Here is a 13,986-nt window from a genome sequence, read left to right on the forward strand (position 1 = left end):
TGAGGGTGGAGAGGAGCAAAGCAACGCCCACCACACAACCCTTTTTCTTTCTTTCTTTCTTTCCTTTTTCTTTAAAAAAAAAAAAATTCTTTTTCAGCCCGGCTCCTTCTGCCCTGTGATGTATGGCTTTTTCCTACAGTGGCTCTTCCAAAGTGCAGCTCGTGATGTCATTAATTTTATTCATACTTTATGGATGCTCTGTCTGGAAAAAAACGAGAGAAAACGGAGAGGGACAATGTGAGAAGAGAGGGAGGAAGATAGAGGCCTGGAGAGGCAGAGAGAGAGAGAGAGAGAGTGGAGAAGAAGAGAAGAGATGGTGTTGCGGAAGGAGATTTTCAGTGCAGTTTCATGTATAATGAATGAGGGGGCACTTTGTTTGAAACTCCAGCCCGGCGCTTCACTTCAAGGTTTGCTGGGCAGAGTGGGGCCTTGTGATCTCACACCAGCCACTCTCTTTATCCTGCCAATAGATGCTTTCACCTGGCACTGTGGTTCAACCCAGTGGAAAAACAAATAACCTTGTGTGTGTATAAGAGAAACACAGAGTGAGAGAGGGAGTGAGAGAGAGTAGTAACAATGGAACAAGGGATTGGGTGGAAAGGGTGAGGAGTGGGTGAGAGGAAAGAGGTGAGTTTGTATAACAGCACCAATGCAATGACGGCCAGACGATACTGAGGAGAATACTGGCACCTAGCCCACACTTCCTAAATAGTGCTCTCTACAGAAATAGCTCAGCCTTGATATTGACTTTTGTCTGCTGTGTATGTGTGTGTGTGGATGTGCACGTTTGAGCATGCTCAATAAGAGGACATAGATGGTTTCATTGTCTAGTGAAGACTTTTTCGCTTTGTTGGTGTGCATGGATATTTTTCTGTTCCTTATATATGTGTGTTGGCGGGCATTAAAGTGTGTGAGTAAGGGAGTATTTATTTTGCCTTCATTATTGTGGATAAAAATGGCCTCTGTCTTATTTTTGGCCCAGTGCTGGACTCATGGTTTTATAAATAGCTGAGGAAGTGCGGGGGATACCTGTCGTGGCTCCAGCCTCCCTCCAGCAGAGTCCCAGTTCCTCCACGTCACATCCATCCACCGCCGGCCCACTCAGGGCTACGACAGAGCAGCCCCCCTGGGGGCCGAGCAAACAGGATGGGGCTCAGATCGAGGGTGTGAGAAAATCAGTCTCCCGGGTAATGCACAAAAGGACTTGAAGTTTAGCTTTAGAAGCCTTCATGAACACTGTCAAGTTTTGTAAAGTGCAGATTAAAAACTACAAGCTCTCTATAAATACTGAGACCAGTGTAAGGCTTTAAGAGGAGTGTCTAGAAGGCATCACAACAGAATAGTCTTCAAAATGAGAACTGTGTTTTTCAACATTTAGTTACGAGTGTACGATCATCGAGGGGAGTTCTCTCCTCTCTGCTGTCTGTGTGCTGAGATGTCTTGTTAATTCATTTCTGCGTCTAAAGCATATGTGAACAGACTTTCTGTCTTTTCGCCACTCCTGTACACTGTTTCCCTCAAATTCTGCTCTGATTTGACTCAGAGGGCAATGGGAGTTGAGTTCAATAAAAACAAAAAAAAGTGTTAGCATTGAGAGAAGACCTGGCTTACTATAAGCATGTATGCTTCTCCATCTAACAGTTATTTGTTTCTGGAAGGTTCAGATTATCTAGAGTCAAACTCATTTTTAATGTCTCAGTTATGTGGGCGACTAACATTCTTATAATGTTAGTCGCCCACAAAAATCGTTAATCCTGTTATCTTTCACTGGGCATCACACTCCTCAATTACACCATCAAATTGTTTGGTTTTGAAGCCACATTACCACCGCGATGCTCTTTCATCTGTAATTCTTTTAAATATGAGCGGCATCCCTGCTGCAACCTAGCCGAAGATATTGTTCCCCCTCTAAATGAGTGACACTCTGCATCTTGGCCCCTCATAAAAGGGGCCCCATAATCATATTGTAAGCAGGACAGAAAAAGAGAGGGAGAAATCTTTGAAAAGCTTTACTGCCCTTGGTGGACTGTCTCTTTACACAGCCAATGAGCGATCTTTTTTTCTTTTTTTTTTGCGAATGTGCTTTCTTCCCCCCTTTCTCTGTAAAGGGAATTGTGCTGCCTGTTATTAATGGGCTTTTGACAGCTTAATTTGATAAGCGGGCTACTTGTTAAAGAAACCTTGGATTGTTCTCGTAGCAAGAACATGCTTTTTTTTCCTTCCCTCCCATGTTCTTCAAAATGCTGCCGCACAATCTGTCGATGACCCAGTTCTGAGAGATGGTCGAAAACAAGGAAGAGCAATGCAAAATCCACAGGGAGAAGAACGGAGAGAAGGCAGGAGGGTAGCTGGAGAAGGAGAGAAAAAGATAAAGTAAGAAAGGTACTTGTGGGAAGTTAACTCAAATGATTTTCTTTCTTCAGTCTCCTCCTTGCCTCCTTCTCACTCTTCCTTCTCCTGCACTGAGCAGCCTACCTTCTTGTGCTCCTCTTCCCTGTAGCTTAATCGGAGGAGAAACGCTGGGAACGATAACGGGGATTAGCTTCCACTGCTCGCCAGCTCCCCTTGGTTAAGTACAAGTGTAATGAGTTGTTTATTTGGGATAATGCACAGTAGGTGCCGCAGAAGCCCACAGCTGCCCTCACCTCCCCCCTCTACTGCTTACACAGACGCACACACACACACACACACACACACACACACACACACACACACACACACACACACACACACACACACACACAACAGATAAAGGTGCATAAAGTAAATGTATAACACAGCCAGTTATGCAGAAATGTACACGCAGCATATGCTGTGTGAACACTCACTTGCGCAGGTATTTGCACATATGTACACTCACACACTCAACGGTCCGACAAACACACACCCTCCTTCTCGTACAAATTCCCACACACAGCTGTGATGCAGGTCACTTGCTGTGGCAACTTGTACAGAGGGAGAAAAACGGGCAGTTTGTAGTTAAAGGGTTCAGTTAAGTGTGTGTGTGTGGGTGTGTGTTTGTGTGTGTATGTTCTCAGGCCTTCCTCGGGTCATAAGGATGGGGGATTTTTCTCAGGGTGAAGAGAAGGGAAAGAAATTGAATGATATGAGAAAAAAAATGAAGGGAAGAAACCAAAAGAAGGAAAAAAAGATTTGTTGTGCCCACTAGTCCGTGCATGGGTCCAATGCACTTGTGTTCGTGTGCACCAAGTCTGTGTGTATGTACATGAAGTGGAAAAAGCTGTTGCCTTGTGGAGGGGACGTGCTCTGCTATCATTAGCAGGGGGGGGTTAGGATAGGAGGGGGGCAGGCGAGGTTATGTGAACGGTGCAGCTGTGCTCGCAGCAGAGGGATTTGAGTGGAGGGGTAGGGGGGGTGGGGGGGGACTCCAGGCAGCCAGGTCCTTCACTGAACCACCAGCTTGCAAAGCAGATGAGAACAGAGGAGAAAAATTCAACCAAGCAGCGAGCCTATGCGAACCAAACACAAGTCTCCGCTGCCCCCTCTGTCCGCCGTCCCTCCACCTCCCCCCCACTCCTCACTCACTCCTCCGCTCCTCCACTTTAGCCCTTTATTTCCCAAATAGGAAAAATAAATAAATAACGACCTATGCTTGATGGCAAGGATAAGAGGGCAAGAGAGAGGAAGAGGAAGAAAAAAAAGAAACAGTCATGATTTATATACAGTGCAGTCTGCTCCTCTGCCAGCCATTTGTGGTTTTACATTCTATTTTAATTTCTGATTTTGGTCTAAATAACAAAACAAAACAAAAATAATAAAAGCAATTGTTTATTTTCACGTAAATGTATTCGGAAGTGTTCAAGTTCACTGCATTTTTGTTCAGGGGATTTCCCTATGACTTGACTTGTAAATTCTGAAATCGCTCAAATTTGTTTAAAGCTTCCTTCCTACCTCTTATTTTCCTCGCTGAAAAAGTTGAAGCCCACGTAGCGAATGATGGCGAGGCAGACGGAGACCCAAACTTGCTTGTCAAGCCGTGTGATCAGTCGCTGTAGAGAGACAAGGCATAGGTGGCTGAGAGACGACAGAACACAGAATGGCATCAGCGTGCACTGCTAATGCATTCAGCCTGCCACCGTATCCAACAACAAGGCAAAATATCACACAACTCACTTCACAAGATGTTCCTACAACAACAACATCAACAATAACAGACGTATAAATGCACACACTCGCGCAAACACACAGTGATACAGTCACACACAGACATGCACACATGCATAAATAACCACACACAGCATGTAAAAATCCAACCATGAGGAACAAGAATTTGAAAGCAAACAAACAAGTCAGAATGTAAGCAACTTGTCTGAGACTTTCTGACAGAAAAATAAATGAAAAATGAAAAAGAAAACACCTTTTGTTTCATGAGAGAGAGAGAGAGAGAGAGAGAGAGAGAGCGTTAAAATGCTGTGGTGAACCAGACTTTCACGTTTTGGAAGAAAGAAAAAAAAAAAAAAAATCTGAAAAAAAAAATAGAGGTTCCTGGCAGATTTTATCATAAGTGTGAGCTACGTCAAGTACAATGGTGAGACATTGAGCTAAAAATAGAGTGTGGTCAAACAGCAGTAGTGCTTTGGCAGGGGTGTCATCTCTGTGTGATGCAGCGGCCTTCGCTGTAGCCACATATTGAGAGCAGAGGCACACTGCCAAAGCTTGTAGATTCACAGCAGTAATTTAATATTTGTTTGTCTCTATTATTTCATTCTCCCCCTCTCTCCTTCTCCCTCTCTCTCTTGCTTATGGGGGTTAAGTAACAGTATGCTTTATCAGATTACTGAGTCTGAGGTCTCTTTCAAACCTCTCTTTGCCGTCTTGATGTTGTGCAGCTGTGCAGACTCTTTAATCACACGCTATCTTTTTTCACTCACCCTCTCCTCCTCTCCTCCCTTCTTTTCGTCCTCCCTCCTCCCTTAACATATGTTAATTGGCTGCTTTCTGTGACAAATTACGAGCGCTCGCTTTGATGAGGTCGGGTTGTGATGGTGCTGGGAGTGGAGTACAGTGGAACTGCCAGACCCTCACCAGTTCCCCCTTAACCACTCCAAAAAGGAGCGCGGCACCCAGCCGATGACTAATGAGAGGCTTGGTCTGGGTCTGGCCTGGCTCGAGCCTTGGTGGGGCCACTCCCCTAAACAGAGGCTGATCTGTAGGTACCGTATGCTGACACACGCCCTCCACACTCCATACAATCTTTCGCCTCCCCCTCCCCACCCCAATGCTCTCCTCTGGGAACTGTAACACACTATGAAAGTAGCAGAGTTAAGGCTATGTGCTCAAAAAGATTCATATTTATGTCAATTTTTCATTACGTAGACTGTAAAGGTTTTCATACACCCTGCTTTTTGATTGAATCGGTTACTTTAGATTTGAAGGTACCTAAATTTGAAACACGGTAGTAACATAAATTATACATGCAGCGCGTAGAACTTGTGTCTCAAGTTTACATTGAACGTGTGTGTGTGTGTGTGTGTGTGTGTGTGTGTGTGTGTGTGTGTGTGCGCGCGTGTGTGTGTGCGTGTGCGTGTGTGTGTGTGTGTGTGTGTGTGTGTGTGTGTGTGTGTGTGTGTGTGTGTGTGTGTGTGTGTGTGTGTGTGTCTGTGGTGAAGACACAGTGCCTGGAAACATTAAACCAGCCTTGTTTAAACAAACACTAACAGTGGAACAATCTCTGTTTAATGATGCTCAGCGTCAACAGGGAAACAATGCTCACCAACAATCAGCACAATCAGCTTGCGGTAACAGAAAAAAAAAAAGAAAGAAAAAAAGCAAACGTGACATCATCCTGGTCGAGTTTTTAAAAAAATTTTTTTTTAAATGTTACTGTTGGCGGTGGGGTGTCCAAATGTGACGCTGTTTCCCAGTAATATGTCTTGCGACGCTGTTTCCCAGTAATATGTCTTGCTGTGGCTTTTGCTCAGTCTCTTTTTCTACCTCTGTCTCTCCCTTTCTGTCACAATCTTTCTCTCTCCCCACTCTATGATCTAGGTTACTTGGTTTCCTAGCAGAGCACAGGGACCGGAGGAAGAAAAAAAAAAAAAAAAGGAAAAACAGAAGGTCGAATCTATGAAGGACATCCTTGTTGAAGTGTGCAACCTTCTACTGCTCTGCAAATTACCCACACACTGTGCATAGACTCAAAGCAGAGCTGTGGCTCTCATTTCAGCTCAGCAAGGCTGCGACCGTGACATGTAATGCTGTTGGAGAGTCACAACAACAGGGAGAGGTACCAGTGTTCCATCAGCACTACTTGTCATTCTCATAACTTAAAAAATAATCACTTCACGCAATAGTATCACTGTGGAATCCAAACTTGCTGATGGAGCGAGACAAAGAAAAATGGTAAATTCCACAACTTCCTCATAGATCTGCCCGTCTGCACATGCTGACTTAGTTACAACAAACAAACCTGAAAACGGAAATCATCCGATTTACCTCTTCCCATCATCAAGTATGCAAAACAGATAACAACCCACGTGCAAGCACACATTTCTATATCCAGCAAGTTGACAGATGGTCACAGATATACCCACATACATACATACATACATACATACATACATACTAAGGGTGACAAAATGAAAGGAAAAAAAAGCAAAAAAAGAAGGAAGTGCAGGCACCTTGTGGTTGCGTGAGGGTTAGCTATGTTAGCATTAGCCTGCGGGCCTTAATTGAGGCCAGGAGGGAGCATTTAATAATTGCTGTCACAAGATCAAATTTAATTCTCCTCTCTTCACAGCCACCACTGCTGTAGGGTAGAGTGAAACAAATTGTCATCAGAGATTTCTAAATGAACAAAGCTTTTAATTAGGGTGATTAGAATTCTGTGGCAAAGAGAAAGAGTAAAGGGTGGGGTGTGATGAAATCATCAGTGGATTGTCTTAACCATGATGTCTGGTGTTGATATAATGTGGGGTGGAGAGTCGGGGCACTCGACTACTGGGAAGTTGTGCCTCCACAGAAGTAAGCAACCCTGTCTCCTAGAATTTACATCATGTATTACATGTACTAAACTGTTCTCCTAATTACATTGTGGGGGCAATCGCTAGCAGCATATTTTTGAAGCAACGCTGCAAGAGGTCTTGGCAAAAGAGTGTACAGGAGGTAGCCGTGGTATTAGGCGGGTGTACATAATGCACACAAATGTCACACCAGAGAACGAAGTTTACATTCAGACTCCCGTTTGGCGTTCGTTTTGGGCAGCACACACATTAGTTCATGTTAGAGAAATATATTGGGTTTGGCTAAATGTAAGTAAGCACTTTCTGTCTCCAGTAACAGTGGACTTTTTGGTCTTCAACCAAACCACAATATTTCCCTAAGCTTAACCAAGGGCTACCAGTGACTAAACATAACCGGTAAAAGTTTAAAGTGGAACAAGATTGGATATTATGGCAGAATTTTTTTTTTTTTTTTTTTTTTTTTTTAATTAGTGAACATTTTACTGATACCTGACATGTGCGACTAGCCAAAATTTATATTTCCTTATTACAGCCGCTATTACATTTTCTTTAAAATGTACTTGTGGCCGCAAATTACTTTTACGTGAACACAATATCTAAGAATACTGGGTTGAAGTAAATGCTGGCCATGCAGCAGCGAGGCTTTAGCTTCACTTTCAGTCCTCTGACACAAACACACATACACACTCTATCTGCCCTTCTCCCCCCACTGGAGAACATTGCTAACATCCTGAGACATTGTCATACTCGGCAGAGTACATAATTGGGTGAATATGTCAGTGCTTTGTGTTCTTAGTGACATGACTCCCGGCTGTTCCTGTGGGGGCTGGGTACACTCATTGAATGGTTTATACTGCAATCGCAGTGCATTGGCTTATTGTTCGTTACAGTGTTGCTTTTTTTTTTTTTTTTTTTTTTCTGTAGATAAGCAGAAAAGTATACTCATCTGTACACAGAGACATGGTCTTGTGAGAGTGTGATCATTCATGTACACGTGCACATTAACTTTCTGTTCCTGTACCTTTGGTGTCAGCAGTTGGTTACACCTGGGTCCTATGGTGCACAGGGCAACAGGTGAACTGAGATGGTGGTTTACTGACTGTGGAGCGACCGACCGAGAGGAAAAGAGAGAGAGGAAGAAGGGTTAATAAAGTGAAACTTCGTGAAGTTATTTGCGTTTAAACATCAGATGTGTGTATCACCACAATCAGCACCGCTTCCACATTCAAAATCATTTCAATACCTCTTATTTTAATCCTTTCTCTGCTTTTTGTTTCCACCTTGTACTGTCACCTCTACTGAAAGTATTCTTTTTTTTTTTCTCTATCATCTTTTTTATCTCTACTTTATATTTGAAAACATCCTTTACCCCTTATGTTGATGCCATGGAAAGACTGAATGTACTAAATGGTGATTCATTCCAGTCTTTCCGGGGCCTCTTCAAATTGTGACTCGCCTTTGCTTCTGCTTTTTCTTCTCTTCTCCTTTTTTTTTCTGATACCATGTTTTCCATCTTGGCACAAGGCTTTTTGTGTGGCGAGTTGCGGTCCTCTAAGTTTATTTGTTTATCGCTCATGGCTATAAGCCACTGTCACAACGAAAAGCTGCTGACAATTGATTGGGAATGCCTTTTTAACCACACCAGATACTCTCTCTCTCCCCCGTCCCTGTATGTGTAGCTTCGCCTCGCTTTCACGCGTGGCCTCTTGCTCGTCTGCCTTTGGCCTAGCAGCTGCAGCTTTACAGCTCTTGGCCTCTTTTCAAAGAGGGGGATTGACGCATTGTGTCAAGTCATTTTGTCCTTGGGGAAGTCAGCATTGGGTTATGGAAAGATGGCTCTCACCTGTCTCCATACTGGCTCTGACGGATGGCTACCTGTCTCCATTGCTGCTCTGATGGCCCAAGGCCCGTGTTTCCTGGTGCTGAGTGAGACGTACAGCTGCCCAAACGAAGGGCAGGCCTCTGTACTCTTCTACCTCTATTTCTACCCGCTCGCTATGTTTACCTGACAAAACTCTTTATGCACAATTCAAAATCTAAATCTAAAAACACATAGCTGAATGGAGTGTAGAAAACCTGATTTTCTTTTTATGTCCATTTCCATTAAAAACCATACTGAGGAAATATAGTATTATTTCCCTTTATTAGAGACACGGTACACATATGTAGAACCTTTAAATATAACTGCGAGCTGCTTGACTGCTTGAATTCATAATAAAAAAATACAAAAAATACGTGTACATTCACGTGAAAATTCTGTTTAACTTAACATTAAATTTTTCATGAAAAACAGAATCAACATTTTTCTTTCTTCTATTTGCATGCAATTTGAATACTGCTGAGTTTTTCTCAAGAGGCTCTTTCATTGCAAAGCATGTAATTTAGTTTGGAAATGTTAGTTTGATTGCTCTTTTGATGGACAGCTATTGCAGTTAAGGTGCTGAATGAATCAGAAGTTAAAAGAATGAAAATAGTTTTGTTAATAGGGATATTGTAATCAAATATTTTTTTTACTATTTTTATAGGCAAGCATTTACCACAAAACATGCTTAAATGTATTCAAAAATGTATATATTTTACATGAAGGCATAATAATAATATTAACAATAATAAATCCTTTGCATGAAAAATTTTGTGCCAACATTTTCAACACAGTACGTGTTTTTGCAATACACTATGTCCGTTACATCATGGGGAAAAGTTAAGATTTTGTATTTCTTTTGAAATGATGACTTAAATTAAGAATACGGCCTCATAGCCATATAAAACCAAGGACGTAGGGTCTGAGGTATTTCATATTCGGAATACATGTTACTTGTTACACGTTATTTGTCCTCATCATCTGCCACTGGAGATAAAAGGAGAGAGTGGCAGTTGGTTTTGGATTCCCAATTTATGCTCTGTGAACAGAGTGATTTAGGGAAGGAAACACCTTTAGCACCTTTGATTGTCTGTGTCTGCTGATGTCACATCCTTCCCGTGAGCTGTGTGTGTCTGTGTTTCCTGTCTTTCTGTCCTATAAGACCATGGGGCCGAGCTGTTGAACTGAGGGATAAGAGGAAAAACAGTGTTGACAGAATGACATTAGTATAGAAACCAATTAGGTTTAAAGTTGAAGGATGAAGTTTTATGTTGAGAAATTGGGAGAAATTGAGTTGTTGAGGAATTGAGAGCTCATTGTGCCGCTTGAGCTGCTACTTATAACAATACTCCGTTCCACAATGTCAATCACACTCATGAGTGCTTGGCAGAGTGTAAGTATGAAACTTGTGCCAACCACCGGCTATTGGCTGACTTTCCTCCTCATCAATAGACAGGTGTCTCAGTTCTAAGGCACAAGATTGGAAATAGAATACATGTGAAACCGTCTGTGTCTCGCTAATGATCCAACTAAACCATGATCTAATAGAGAGAGACAGGTGAAGACGTATCCTCTAACACACACAGAGGAAAACACACACACCGCAGCCTCTCAAATTCAAGTTTAGCTTAGAATGCTCACTGGGAAAAAAAAAAAAAAAACCCGGAATGAACACATTATAAGATGATCCACCACTATCACTCTAATCCCCAGATGTACATGTTGCTAATCTCTTTAGCTGCTAACATGTTAAATTAGCCCTAATATCTTCTGAGATTCAGAGGCCCACCTACGTGTGGGCTACCGCCCAGGTTTAGGTCACTCTTCTCCCCCAGCATTCAAAAAAGATACAGACATTGGAGTGTGGGGGGTGGGGGCGGTGGGGGTTGAGGGAAGTAGCAGTGATAGCCATTCGTCACCCTGCCTATCTTGCTCTGACAGATGGGGAGTGCGGCGTGCCACATAGAGGAGTCACTGCCTGTAATGACATTAGAGGCACAATGAGACCTGATACACATTTTTCTGTTTCCATCCTGCCTGGCCATCGACTCGCTCCTTCGCTTGATCTTCTTCTCCTCCTCTCATTTCTGCTGGTACATCTCCATCCACCCTTACAGGAGATAAAGTGCTGTGTGCCAATATTTCCAAATCAAAAGCACAACACGCATAAATACACTCACCAACACATCCACATTTATACACGCAAACATACACACAGCTACAGCAAAAACACAAAAAAGAAGCTCTTGTTCTTGAGCAAAAAAAAAAAAGTTCTAAATGACAGAGGTGCTTTAGTAAAAATGGAGCACTGTGAGTGTCTACTCACATTCAGATTGTATTTGGAAAACTATATTAAAGCACCTTTTTTTGTTCTCTTCAAGGAAATGGGAGTTTATTTAAAAAGTGAGTGTTTATTTAATGTACCATACACCTCCTAAAAGGTTTACTTACTACATTTTAATAAGTTTAACATGTTATTTCAAATCCTCATGACCACATTCCCAAGAAGGAAAGGGGATACTTATATATCTATATATATATATATATATATATATATATATATATATATATATGTTTCTTAGACAACCTTCGCCAATTTTGTCATGATAATCACTTTCCCCAATTTGCTATAATGCATAGAATTAGGATTCAAGAGTATCAGCATCAGCAGAATTCAGCTTTTCCCATTTCCTCTTACAATTCTCTGAATAATTTCGTAGATGATACTACGAGAACTGGGGTTCTCATACATTTTCTCCTCATTTGCTGTCACGCCTCTTCTACTCATTCATAAACCAAAGTCTGCAACTGTCTTTCAAAATGATGAATTCGTCCTGAGCATGAGTCAAAGTAAAGTTCCTTTTTTGTTGCCCCCGCCCCCCCACCCAGATTCAAAGATGTCGTCTTCAGTGTATGTCCTCAATAACAACGCCACATTAACAAGCACCCTACAGACGTCTATTAGAATGTGAAAAAGCGCCATGTGCTGTATATTAGTTTTTAGTGACTAAACACTTGGGAGTGAGGCGACCTAGAATCAAGCCTTGTGGTGCACTGAGTGTATATGTTCTCATTGTCCTCTCAGCTACACTTCTGAGACAGAGAGAAAATGCTCATTAGATCTATGTGCTGAATCGCGGCTCCCTCTCCATCTCTCCCATCCTCCCCCAACCTTCAGCTCTCTCTCTCTCTCTCTCTCTCTCTCTCTCTCTCTCTCTCTCTCTCGCTCGCTCGCTCCATCCGTCTGCTTAACAGATGGGAGGGTCGTGGGTACAGCTCTTCCCCTCCCCCTGGAGAGGCCTGGTGCCTGTTCAAAAAGATCCCTCTTTATGCTCCACTCCATTTCCCTCTCCTCACTCCTTTTTTCTGTTTTCCTTTCACTCTCCTTCTCTTTCATTGTCACCTCTCCAACTCGAAGCTCAAAGACGTAAAACAAGCAGAGGAGCAACCTTCTGTCTGCTTGGTGCCAGTGCGCCCTCCGACCTCAGCAATTGCCCACGCCAGCCTCCTTCCAGTTACCAGGCTAGTGTAAATACAGGCATACCATTAGAGTGCACAGAGAAGATGAAGAATCTCTTTTGTGTATTCTTTGCTTTATACAGCTTCATTCGTTCTTGCCATACATCAGGATTAGTAAATTGGCCTAATGTGTACAAGCTTGTTAGTTCTTTCTTCTGTCTCGCACAATGTTTCCTCTTGTTATTTTATCACCTCATTTGCCCTCTCAAGGTCAGGTGTCAGTGTCGGTGCCCTGAAAACATTCCTGCTGAGGACTATGCTGCGGCACTTGACCATGTTCGCTAAGCTGTGCTTGTTTCCTGCATTTCCCACCATTTCACTGTCTTGGCGTCATGAGGCTAAATTGGATTTAGTGATTCAGTGGTAATTTGTTAAGTTAACTGATGCTCGATCCACCACAAGGGAAGGGGAAGGAAAAGAGCCCGATGAGGAGGTGGGCACTCAGTTCTTATCCAGGAGCTGCCTGGCGCTCATATGGGACGGGGGCGGGTGTGAGGAAAAGCCGGGGGTGGTGACGGGAGAGGGGGAGAGAAGAGGGGAGGCAACTTGTGTCACTGTGTAGGAGGAGGTAGAGGAAGCAGGAATGAGAAGGGATGGGGAAGGAGGCTGGCTGAGGTGGGGAGGCACCAACACGGGGCTAAGCGGCAGCAGAGCCTCACCTCAGGGAGTGTTGGCTGGTGCTGTGAGCCAAAAGCAGGGATTAAATGTTCAGGACACGGACTTAATCTTAGTGTTAATGTTACGTAAGTCCTAAGGTGTTGCCCCAGCGGGTGTTGACATTGAGAGGTTCAGCTCTGCTCAGTGTGCTGTGGGAGGAAGGAGGAGGAGGTGCAGGCCAGGAGGCATGGATCATGGAGGTAACGCCTCCTTGTTTGGAGCGTTGCCCAGGCTGGGTAGTGTTGAGTACAAAGACTGGGAGGGGATGATGCTGTCAGGCTGTGATTGAGGTACGCCAGCTTGATTGATATCCTTGTCTGGCTGTCTTGTGCCAAGCGCCTTAGTGTTGGCTTGTAATCCTAGTTTGTCTGACAACATCCTTTTTTGTTTTCTTCCAGAGGGCAGCTCTTTGTTTTTCTGTCTATGGATGGGTGTGTTTGCGCGGAGCAATGCTAAAATGTTTTGGATAGCCTCTTCAGAGCTGCCACAGAGTTATTTTAGATCTTGTTATTATTATGATGGTGCAGTCCGGCTGTTGTCCTAACTGCCAAATGATGCATTTATGTTCGTATCTCAATTCTTCTGTAAGTGGGTGTGTTCCAAACCATCATCTCAGGAAGTTTTTTGTCATGCATTTCATCATTGTTGAGACTGCATTGTCTCACATTGTTTTCAGTTTTCCTGTGATGGAAGTTTTTGGCAGACAATCTAAATTAAATACATAATAATTGATGTGATGTTATTTCTTACAACATTGAATATATTTACTAAATCTGCACTTTGCCTATAGAATTTGAAGGCCCACGTAATTGTTTTGTCTTAGCCCTAACTCGGATAAACAATACTGTACGATACATTTTGTAAGATCTAAACATGTAGTACACAACCTGCATTTTCTGCTGAAAAGATCTGCAGTCATATGCTATTGCTACTGGCCTTGGTCTGTCTCTAAGAGCCACAGTATCC

The 13,986-nt window shown here is 43.0% G+C and overlaps 1 protein-coding gene across 9 annotated transcripts in view; it reads left to right on the top strand.

Moving 5' to 3' along the window:
• mef2cb (myocyte enhancer factor 2cb) overlaps positions 1–13,986 on the top strand; it is a 70,892-nt gene that overhangs the window by 16,339 nt on the left and 40,567 nt on the right. The window contains exon 1 of one of the 9 annotated variants that reach the window (XM_069699905.1): positions 5,912–6,247. The exons of the other annotated variants lie outside the window; for them this stretch is intronic. The gene's annotated coding sequence lies outside the window, so the exon portion shown is untranslated. Of the gene's footprint in view, positions 1–5,911; positions 6,248–13,986 lie in introns of those variants that run through there. 9 annotated transcript variants of the gene reach the window in all.

This window comes from Brachyistius frenatus, unplaced genomic scaffold (genome assembly GCF_029030835.1).
Source record: "Brachyistius frenatus isolate BFR_SWC_R1_liver_20210118 unplaced genomic scaffold, ASM2903083v1 Contig_31, whole genome shotgun sequence".
Taxonomy (NCBI): Eukaryota; Metazoa; Chordata; class Actinopteri; family Embiotocidae; genus Brachyistius; species Brachyistius frenatus.